Source organism: Prinia subflava, chromosome 3, assembly GCF_021018805.1.
Source record: "Prinia subflava isolate CZ2003 ecotype Zambia chromosome 3, Cam_Psub_1.2, whole genome shotgun sequence".
In the NCBI taxonomy this organism is placed as follows: Eukaryota; Metazoa; Chordata; class Aves; order Passeriformes; family Cisticolidae; genus Prinia; species Prinia subflava.
The window spans coordinates 15723291-15735246 of NC_086249.1; positions in this window are offsets into that span (position 1 = coordinate 15723291).

Genomic DNA, 11956 nt, shown 5'->3' on the forward strand with positions numbered 1-11956 from the left:
AACCTTGCTTCAGAAGATGAGGTCATCTACAAGACCATAACCAAGCACATAATGCTGTGCTCCTTCCCTCTCCTGCTCCCCAAGTGAACCTGCAGCTTTAATTACAGCTCCTTTCTGACCTCCAGCAAGGCGAGGGAATAGGATTACTCCAAGGAGAAAGCTATAAAGTGATCATCTATGTCCCTTGCCTCCCAACTCCATTTGCCATGCATGTACCAAATAATAATACCTATCCCAAAGACCCTACTGTCCAAATAAGATGGAAAATTACTACTCAGTAAAAGATGTGGGAGCTACATGAGAGTGTATCAGCAACAGCTGAGAGAAAGGGACCTGTTTAACCTGGAGGAGAAAGGGAATGCTGGATATGGAGGAATCTACTTGCAGTATTCAATCAGCTACAGGAAGTTAAGGAGAAGACAATGCCAGGCTGATCTTGGAAGAGGCCAGTGAGAGAACAAGAAACAATGGGCACAGGTTGCAATTAAAGAAATATTCATCAAAGCTAAGGAAAAAAATCTTGTCTGGAAGGATATTTCATCATTGGAACAGGTTTCACTGGAAGATTGTGAAATCCCTGTCCTTGGAGATCTTCAGAATTGAACTGGACAGAGTCCAGGACAACACAACCTAAACAACACAACCTGTTAAAAACAGCCTTACTGTGAGTGGGGGCCAAAGCTGGAGCCTGCCAAGGTCCTGTCTCACCTGAGGCACACAGAAGCTACCTATGCACCTGAACCCTGCCACTGGTGCTTCATACAGGATCCTCTCTGCTACACTGGACCCTCTTAATACAGGCTTTTCTGCCCCTTTGCTCCGTGAGCCTTTCTTTGGTCTTTGTGTTCTGCAAAGCTGAATCCCCACGGTTCGCATCAGGCCCCAACCCAATGTAAAGCTCAATGTAATAACAACATTTCTTGACCATGATTCACAACAATAGCTACCACCCAAGTTCTTGGCTCGTTGTGTAGCCCAATATCTAATGGTGTTCAGTTCAACCCAATATTATCTGCATCTTCACCCCCTCCCACTCCAGTTTCAGAGCCCGGCCAGCACTGAGCCCATGCTGTTCCTATTTGAAAACCTTAAGCACCCTGACTGCTGCTCGGAATGAAGAGGGAGCACTTGGAGATGAACTTTTAGCACTGCAAGCTCTAGGGAAGGCTGAAGTCCTTGCTTGTCACTGATTTATTGATGCTTCCCTAATTGTGGAATGCCAACCATACATGGAGATCTGCAGAAAGAAAGGACTTGGATTGAGGCAAAGAGGTCATTGCAGGCAAATCAGATGCAGGCACCAAGAAATCATTTTGTTTTATTTTGTTTTCTTTGTTGCTGCAATGAATGTAATAAATGTGCATCTGCTGAGCTGTTCGTACTGACAGAGTTTTTCCTTGTTTCAGATTTGGCCTTAACTCTTCTTAGTAATCCTGATTTGCAGTGATCTGCCCAGCAAGAGTATGTGTGCATACATTTGAGAGAGGGAGAGGCAGTGCTCATTCCCAAAGCAGACATTTTGTTCAACCTCTGCCAGCCATTTTTTGGATGGAAGTATTTCTTTCCTTCATTCTTTTGGATCACAGTGTAAGCATGAATTTGAAAATGATCCATAGAAGTAAGATTTAATGAGCCTGCTGACATAGTAATACACCAAAATGAAAAAAAAAAAAAGGCAAAAATCACAGAGACTTTCTCAAGACCTTCTTCTCTACAAAAGTGGGTTCTTTTTTAATTAAAAGTTAATCTATGGCAAACATTAGAGAACAGCATTTGTTCATTTCAGAGACTGCAATCTGTAACAGTTCTTTGTGTACCACCGTAACACACATCTTTTGTGCCTTCTTCTCTTCCCTCTCTTGAGATGAAGCAGAGCTCTGGTTCAGCAGCCGGCATCTGTCACTGATTACAGCGGCTTAAGGTTTTACCTCTGAGGAGCTGAGGGGGAGCACACTGGGGTCCCTGTGAGTAACTGCACACAACTCTGCTCTGGCACTTCACTCCACATGCTGTCACTCCTCCCTTCCAGATTTGCTCTTCCAGACCTCCCCAAATCAGCCCTCTCCTCCATTAGCCCTCTTCATACATCATGCCCACAAGACAGACCCTGTTGATCTATCCCATTCCAGTACCAGAGCTGAACAGCTCTGACTCAACAGCACAGCAGAGAAAATGCAGTTCGCATTATACTTGGGGTTAATCAGACTAATCCAGCACTTTGAATCTGGCCTGCTGTGGCTGGGCCAAGTGCAGCACCCATATTAGGCTCTACAGCAGACAGGCTGTTGTTGGATTGAGGTTTCTGAGTCACGCTATTGAAGCCACACTCATGGCAAGGCATTTTATTAATAACTTTTGTTGCAGAACTTTATCCCAACAGTCTAAAAATGGCGCTACTCAGAATTGCACTTAGATCTTGAGCATGGGGTTCTTTTGTCATTTATTTGTGTCAAGTGGGCCTGGGTTGCTTTTTTTTTTTTTTTTTTTTTTTTGCTATTTTAAACTTTGTTCACTGTAAGCTGAAGCCCTGCTTCAGTTGCTGTAATACAGCTCTGTTTACTGCAGCAGGTTTTTTCCCAGATGTACAGACCTGAGGGTTAGTTCTAGTTCAGGTCCAGGACAAGCTGGCTAACAGAAGCCAGATAACGTGGAGACAGCAGGTTACAGACACAGCTGACCAGAGCAGAGGCTCTACAGAACTCAAGACACATTGGTTTGAGTATGGCTGGTGCTGAGGAGGTTCTAAGAAAGAAACAGCTTCTTGCAGCGCAGCAGCAGCAGGCTGTGGGTGGCAAAGTCTGTGTAGCACCTTCCTGCACTAAACTTGGACCTAGTCTCTGGAAATCTCTCACATTCTCCTGGCAACGGATTCACTTTCCAAAACAAAATGAACTCAAACAGAACCATTTCCTATGAATGAAGTCGGGATGGAACATAAAACCCAGGCAGGGAAATAAAGATGTGAGACATATTTGAAGCAGCAGAGAGAATGATTTCATCCAGCATCCAGCTGACTGGTAAAGAGAGTCAGCTGCCCCGAGGAGAAAGCCATTAACACACAAACACATTTTATGCTGGCCAAGGTGAGAAAGGAAGGGCTGTAGGTACTGAGGTGACAGATACTTTAGGATCAAAGGAGAAGGCTGAGAGGAAACTGTAAAACTAAGTTCAGATCTGTGTGGGGGAGGCTGTGTGAACAGAGGGGGGAACTTAATTAAATGTGGCAAACAATGACTATATTTTCTGGGAAAGGAGCAGCAATGATTTCACTTCCAAGATACTACACCTGAGCAAACATTATCCAAAGCTGGCTTAAACTAGGACTTCACTGCCAGTATGGTAATGCAGATCTAACCTTGACTTTGAAGGGTAAGAAAAGTAACTGAGTGGTGAGACTTTAGTTTGCCAGTGGTCCTCAGTATTCCTTCTCTCTCCTGTGGAGTAGCTGGAATGGATAATTGCTGGGCATGGCAGGAGATGTGTCTGTCTTATTCATGCCAATAATTTCTGACAAGGCCTAAAAAAAGAGAAAGAAGAAGGCACCAGTGCTGAGGTGTGTGGCCCAGAAATGAAATACCAGGCGAAATTCTGTAGCTAAAACAGCTAAGGGAGAAAACAGGAGCCTCAACAGCAGAGGGTGGCCCACAGGTCACCAGGTGTGGGCCTCGTGACAAGTGTCCTGCAAACCATTGAGCCAGGAAGCCACTAGCAGACTTCAGGGGATTTTTTCATCCAGCTAGGAAGGCAGCAAGACAGGTTGTGTCCAAGCAAGCTCTACACAAGTGCAGAGAAAGGAATATAAGTACAAGAAAAGAATAAATTGACTAGAATGCCACTACTGACCTTGAGCATAAAGAAGACATTTATACAGAGTGAAATCTGGGCTGATTAACTAAGAATTAACATAAAAGCATAGCAAAAGCCAGAGGAGTTAAAATCAAGAAGTCTTTGGGAAAAAAAGAAAAGAAGATGTAGAATTATAGGCTAATTAATTCAATTTCAATTACAGGAAAATTTCTGGAATTAGTAATGAAAGAAGCTATTTGTAAGAAACTGGAATGTAATGGGATGAGTAACAACCAATATTAGCTTCATAGTCTGGTCTTGACAAACCCATCTAATTTCCTTTTAAAACAAGCAGACAGACCTCACAGGCCAGTAAGGAGAAGCAGATGTCAGTATCTTGACTCGAGTGGGTCCTTTGACACTGTCTTGCATGAAATTCTCATAAACCAGGCAGGAATGTGTGGTCTATCTACTGCAGAGCAGACACAGCACTGGCACTCAGGAGGCTGCGAGCAGGACTTCATTTTCCACAGAACAGGAACTTGTTGAACAGAGGGGTACAGGTCTCTGTCTCCAGCTGCAGTCTGTTGGTGACTTGGATTGTGGACCAGGAGAAAGATGATTGAATTTGCAGAATGTTCAAAGCTGAAAGGATTTGCAGGGACATCAAAGACGGGATTAGAATTTTTTTAGAAAGCAAACAACAGCCTGACAAATTCAAGAAATCATCAGGGGAAAAATTGAAAGGATGTAGTCAGAATCCACGTGAGAGTCCAAACTGAGGAATAACTGACTGCACAAATATGGATATGGAGATAAGGTTTAGGGTTAGAGTAAGGGTTAGGGTTTAATGCAGATTAAGACCCGAAATGTTTGTCATCAGTGCCATACTCTTGGAAAAAGAAAAGAAAAAAAGAAAAAAAGAAAAAAAAGAAAAAAAAAAGGGCTAAATAAATACAATCCAGACAAAACCACGAAGAATTGTTAGAGTCTAAAGAATATGATCTGGGAGGAAAATATGAAAGTCTTGGTAAAGCTTAACCTTAAGAAAAGAAGAACTATAATAAGCAGAGTAAGTCTTGTTAGTTCATGAAAGATTGCAACAAGGGGAGAAAGACACCAGTCACTTCTACCTGCCCAAAACAGAGAGCTTCAGAAATAATAACAGGCTTAAACAGCAGCAAGAAAGATTCAAATTTGATGTCACAAAAAAAGTTAGGGCAAATAGATGGAGGCAATGCATAAAGTGTCCAGGCATGAAGCATCCTTAAGGGGAGAGCTTCAAGAACATTGGGTAGCTGTCAGGAATGACAGCAGTGTCCTGCCTCAGGGGTTTGGAGAGGGACCAGAGATTTGAATTTAGGCTGTATCTCTCCTGGGGGAGCTGAGGGGAAGGGCTGGGAAGGGTCCACTGTACATGAAACGCCTTGTTAGGAGTCTTCACTAGGAGAGGAAGGGAGGAATACTAGGATGTTTCTCCTCCCTCCTTCTTCAGTCTGCCCCCCGAAACTTTTTTCCCTCTTTCCACTTACTCCCCTTGCAGTCCCTCATCTGCAGCAGGTGTCACTGAGATTTCTGCACTTCTCCCTCTGCTGCTGAATGCCTGAGGATCAGGAGGCACCCATCCAGACCAACCTTGTCCTGGAAAGGTGAAGGATGCAAGGCTAGATGGGAGAGCACTGAAAGCCCTGGAGGCAGGGCCTGCTGCTCCCAGTGCCACTGGAGAGATGGGGTGAGGAAGCAGCTATTGCTGCTGCAGAAGGAAGCTGCCTGCAGCCAGCATTGCCCGTGGTGACAGGAATGGAGGGATAGGCCTGCAGGAAGTGAAACTCCAGTGATTCGCCGTCATGGTCCATGCCACCACCAGCGCCTGTCTGCTCTGGACTAAGCAAAGAGAGTGATGGCAGGTCTGGCACCCGAGCACTGCCCATGCTGCCTGTGCCTTAGGGCGTGTTACACATCCCAGCGTGAGGGGCTTTCCCCCAGTGGCCAGGACAGCAGACATCAAAGCCAACCTGTGCCTCTAGCCTGATCTCAGCAAGGTTCCTGCCCTGGCTACAGGGCAGCAGTGTCAGCAGAGGATGATGCTTTAGACTTTTGAATTGTGTTGCTGTTATTTGGGATCAGAATTTAATTGTTCCCCATTGACATGATGGTATAAGCTATGCTTTTCAGCTGGCTTTTCAAGTGCCAGCTGAATCACTTGGAACTGCGTGTATATGCTATACACCAGGACCAACAGCACACTCTTAAAAACTCCAATTCCAACAGTGAATGAAAAGCTAGTCCCTTAAATATTCAGCTTTAATAATGACTCTGGTGATCAATTGAAAACTTGGAATAAGATTTTCAACTCGTATAAATTGGCTGATTTAGATTTTATTGAAAGTAATAGTGCCAGCACAACAACAAAGCAACCTGGCCCTATGAGCTCACAAAACCCAATCTAAATTATTTACTTTCAAAGATTTGTTGCAAGTGTTTCACTGGCCTTCTGAGTGTTCACAGATTATTTGTTCAATGGCAGTTTCATGTGCATTGCTAATTATTGTTAATAATATTTTTGCATTGCACTAGCAATTAGTCAGAAATGCAATTGTTACTACATTAACCTTCTCTTCCCTTGTGTATTTTTACTGGCAAACTCATCTCTGAGTATTTATTTTCATTCAGTTTGACATTGGTGATACACACAGAAGGACCAGGAGCTGCCCTAAAAGCTGCTATGTGCAGCATACTATATTCCTGTGGGTCAAGTCCTCTCCTAATGTCAATCAGCATAAAAAATAGAGGGAGGCACAATGTTATCACAGATTTAGGAGCCTCATCAAATATTCTTTGTCCCACACTCCTTCCTTCCAGGCCACATCCAGAGCACGTGGCATAGCCCTTCCTGCTGCACCCTTGACACCAGCACTGCACACTTTGCTACCATGTGCTTTGTGAGCCTTGACTCCCGTTGAGTCCCCATCCCCTCGGCGAGGATGCTCTCCCTGTGTGCCAGGGCAAACAAGCACCTTCAGCCAAACCCCAGTGCAGCCAGGGAGAAGTGACAAATGCTTTCTTGGTGGCAGAAGCAGCCCCATTGTCAGAAATCAGAAGAATCATTTCCTGGTTACAGTAGCCGTCAGATCCGACTTCAACCCCCAAATAAAACAATGGGAGTGATATATTGGCTATTCTGTTTCGGTGACTGAGCACTCCAGAGAAGGAATGCAGCTCCCAGAAGCGCGACACAAGGACTTGAAGAGGTTGGCTGTATTTTCTTCCACTTAAAACTGGGAGAGGTGAATAGCTGGTGAAAGTGGGGAGGAGATTGATGGCTTTGGAAACTGCAAGGCCCTCTCGCTATGTGGGACAGCTTTGGTACAGAGAGTCAGCTTCAAGCCTGACCTTGCCCTCCCTGACCTGTCAGTAACCTCAACCCTGACCTTGGAAGAAACATCCTTCTCCCTGGGGAAGAACAGTTTGGGGAATAGCGGGAAAATGTGAGTGGTGATCAGGCCAAGATTATTTTATTTTCCAGGTGAAGACAGGCTGTGAGGCATGCAGAAGCTTGATGCTCTTCTCATGTTTTGGTATTCAAGGTGCAGGAACCTTGTGGTGCTCACACAGCATGAGCTCCAAACGTGGTCTATCTCATTACACTTCTGCATGGAGTGCCTTCCTGTCTGTTCTGCTGAATCCCCATCTTCATTGCATTTTGGATGCCATCACAGCAGTCAGACCACATCCCTGATGGAATTTATTGAGTCTCTCCTTCTTCAAAAGTCATTGAGATTCAAACCAGGCTCTTTCCAGATCCAAATATTTCAGCAGCATGAGCCCGAAACCCATCTTGTAGCTCTCTGCTTCCCCCTGCAAGATCACCCCCTTCCCTTGGAGTTGCCTCCCCGCTGCTTTCCCTTTCTCATAACCAGCCATCCTTCACCGTGCTGTGTCCATAAAACACTCAGTACACACGGCAGCTGAGGGGGAGGGACCGAGGGGCTGGTGGAAGCCACTCAGATTTCACATTTATTTAACAGCCGTGGCTGTGCTTGTTTGATTTATCTTCACACATACGTTTGACAGATATGGTCTCATAAAAACTCCACAGAGTAAAAACAGCAGAAAGGCCTGCAGCCATACTGCGTCAGCATTCCGTCTGGCTCCAGCTCCAGAGCTAAGCGCAGATCAAGCTCATTGCAGCTGGCAGCACCCCTCACTTGGGAAACTTTTGAGTTTTCAATGCCTGAAATGTAGAGTGCTTAAGTGTAGCTGGTCCTGAGTTTCCCAGGTGTCTGGGCAAAAAAATGAAAAAGGTCATGATTTTCTCTTACCTTGAAAAATCCCACTGCATTTCACATAAATTGCTTTGTTCAAATAAATTTACATTTAAGTGGCTAATCTCATCCTTTCCCCAAACCCTGTGGGATACAGTGGCATTCAGAATATCTTGAGAAAGTTATGATTTTTACAGCACTTCCACAAACACCTCTCCCAAACTGCAGCAGTTAAGAAGTAAGCTTGCTTCACCCTTTCTTTGAAAGGACCTTATAAGCTTGCTCTATCTGTATTACTCCCAAAATTCCCTTAAAAAAATTAGGTCTTATTTATGACTCAGATTCCTGCTGTTGTGGTTCTGACAAATACATTTTCACTGGAGTGGAACTGTAAAATTTGTGCACAAAACAGCTACTATATAGTTTGGGACATAGGCTCTACAAAAGCTCAACCCACTTCAACATACGCATATTTCACAGTGTTTTTCTAAAAGGGGAGCACACCTGAAGCTCTCATTGCCAGCATCAAGAGAGTCAAAGTGAAACAGCTGTAAATAGAGTCCCTGGCGTGCTAACGGTGCTCCAAGGTAGGAGTCCAGCTGCATTCAGGTGGCGTTTTATTACACGTATAAATAACAGCCCCGCCACGTCTGGGAGCTGGCGGCCTGGTCTGGAAGAAGGAGCTCAGAGGCGAGAGTGAAAGGCCCTGTGTTCCAACCTGCTGCTGTGGTGGCCACTCCATTTCATTATGCATTACCCACACGTATGAAACAAAGTTCTTAATGCTTGTCATACAGAGATAAGACAGATCTTGCTCTGCTAACAAAAGCAAATGTGAAGGCCCCTGTATCGGGCCCACAGTTATCCTGACAGGTAAAAACCACTGGATAAGATTAGTGGGAGAAACTGTGAGTGCTTCTCCGTGGGCAGGTATTTGTGGTTCCCTCTCTTTTTAGGGAGGATTTTTCTCAGCTATAGAAATATCACCTTTTCTGGTTTAGGTAAACAACTAAGGAGTATGCAACAAAGGTTTGGAAACCTCATGTTTTCCCAGCTATGGATAACCTGTTTTGGTTTATGGCTATCTCCTGTATTGCTGATCTCCTAGCTGTGATCCCCTTGGTGCCATATTCACCAGTTTTCATGGTAACACTGAGCAGGGTCACCCCCCTCCTGCAGTACATACATGCAGTTCAGTGCCTGGTAATGAGTTATTTTTCAAAGGAGAGGACTTACAGGCAGTGGTTCCCTCTTTTCTTTGGGAAAGTTTTTCCCAGCTATGGAAATGTCATCTTTTCTGTTGCAAGCAAAGAACTAAGGAATTGCAGACATGCTGCCTTCACACTTCCCAGCTCTCCTGTTTTCCAACAGCACTAGTCAAGGACCAGATACTGCTCATCATGGCCTGATGTTTTCTCTCCCTCTTACTCTGTTGCTGGCAGATGAAAAATGTAATTCACCTTTATTAGTAACTTCAGGGGACCCAGACCCAGAGCCAACTTCAGACTTGTTTCTGGAGTCTGAACCACTTGAAAAGAGATCACTTGTGAACAACGTGTTAATTATAGTTCCTGTTCTTGTACACATCGTTACACAGAAATGTCACACACTTTGGGCAGTGTATGGGCTTGGAAACTCAAACCTTATCATAGAACCATAGAATTGTTAAGGTTAGAAAAGGCCTCTAAGATCATGGAGTCCAACCATCAACCCAGCACCACCATGTTCGCCACTAAACCATAACCCCAAGTGCCACATCCACAGGGTTTTTGAACACTTCCAGGGACAGTGACTAGGTCCCTTCCCTGGGCAGCCTCTTCCAGGGCTAGACAACCCCTTCAGTGAAGAAATTTTTCCTCACGTCCAATCTAAACCTCTCCGGTTGATTTCCTCTTGTCCTGTTACTTGTTATCTAGGAGAGGAGACTGACCCCCACCTGGCTACGCCTCCTTTCTGGTAGTTGTACAGAGTGATAATAAGGTCTTCTCTGAGCCTTCTTTTCTCCAGGCTAAATACCCCCAGGTCACTCAGCTACTCCTCGTGAGAATTGTGCTCCAGACCCCTGTGACAAACCAACAGCCTGGGCCAATGGTCAAACATGACTCCCTTCAGAAACAGGCCAGCCTTGGCCAGAGGCAGGGCACAACAAACTGCCTCGGAAGGCTGCAGGCAACGTGAAGAGGCAGGTCCCTGGAGCACACAAAATGAAATACCCACATATGAGACTCGGATATCTCAAAAAGAGGGACCGTATCTCCTGCATATAAATGCAGAAAACGAGGGCACCCTCACACTGATGGCATAGCCACCAATATGCAGCATTTCTATCCCTTCTTTTTTATCGTGTGTAGCTACAGAGCCACAAGGAAGGCACTGACAAGCAGTCAAGGAATTCAGCTGCTGGTTTGCTATGCAGGACTTGGGAGCTGGAGGGCGAAAGTGATGCATGGAAATTAAGTTAATTTTAAACCGCAGGCAAGAGAAGAGACTTGCTAGCAGTTACTTAAGAGAAGCTGCTGACTGTTTAAATACCATTAAGAAGATTAATGTCAGCCCGCAGAACCACTGAAAAATTAGGGCTGAAAGGGACCTTAAAAGGTCAGACCAGTCCCTTCCACTAACCCAAGCAGGATCACCTAAACCTCGGACATCCCTGACAGATGTTGCTTAACTTGATCTTAAAGCTCTCCACTCCCTAGGTAGTCTATTCTTTATTATCCCTGTCATTAGAAAGTTTTTCCTAACATCTAAATTGAGCCTTTCCTGCTGTGACTTAAGCCTTCTTTTTTCTCTTTTTTTCTCTCCTCTCCTCCATCACAGACAAGGAGCAATGGTTATGCCTTTTAATGTGCTTAAAGTCTTCAGTTCTCTCCTCCTTTGGGTTAGAGAATTTCAGTTCTTTCAGGCTTCCCTGGTAGGTAATGGTTTCTCCATTTCCGTTTGTTCTCCCTGCTCTCTGCTGGGCTGGATCCAATTACGCCACATCTCCCCTTAACTTATTTTCCATCACCTCAACACCGTGACATAGCTGACTTGCATTCAGCTTTTGATCCTTTTTCTGAAGAATTGCTACTTAACCCATCACTCCCTCCTCTGTAGTCTGGGAGTTCATATTGTTGCTCAAGTGTACGACCTTCCACTTCTCCTTATCCAATTGCCTCCTGTTTCTTCCAGACCATTTGCCCAATTTGCCCACATAGTTTTAAACTCTCATCCTACCCAACACTACATCTACAGTTTTATTTCATGGGTAAAATGAAAGTCCTTATGTTTATCCTTTATAACACAATGTAACAAACAAACAAACAAACAAAAAAATAGGCCAAACTGAATCAGATGTAGAGGGAAACCCCACTCAAGGCCAGCTTTAACCTGGACAAGAAGGTGCTGGCAGTGGTGTGCTGGGTGAAGTTATTCAAGCAAGTTTGTGCCAACTGACCTCAGCCATAAAGCTTCTCTTCCAGATGCTTCCTTTGGAAGCATTCAAGGCCAGACTGGATAGGGCTTGGAGCAGCCTGATCTAGTGGAAGGTGTCCCTGTCCATGGCAGAGGGTTGGAACGAGATGCTCTTTAAGGTCCCTTCCAACCCAGCCATTCTATGATTCTACCGGAACAGGTTTCCCCAGCTGGTTTCAAACAGCAAACACCAAACTACTCTGACAGCCACACGATGTTACTGCACTCAGGCCTCTCCCGCCTCTCCCCTCCACCTAAATCCTCCTTTTTGTGTTGCTGTGTCTCTGTCCCAGCTGGCTTTGACCCACGCGCCCTCACCCTCAGCCTCCCCACTGCTGCCACCCAGGCCCTGTGTGCCACTGGACCTTCCCCGGCTTGGGGAAGTGCCACGGAAAAGACAAAATTAAATGAAAACAAATGAGGACGGTAAACCCGGTGTTGTTTTTGAG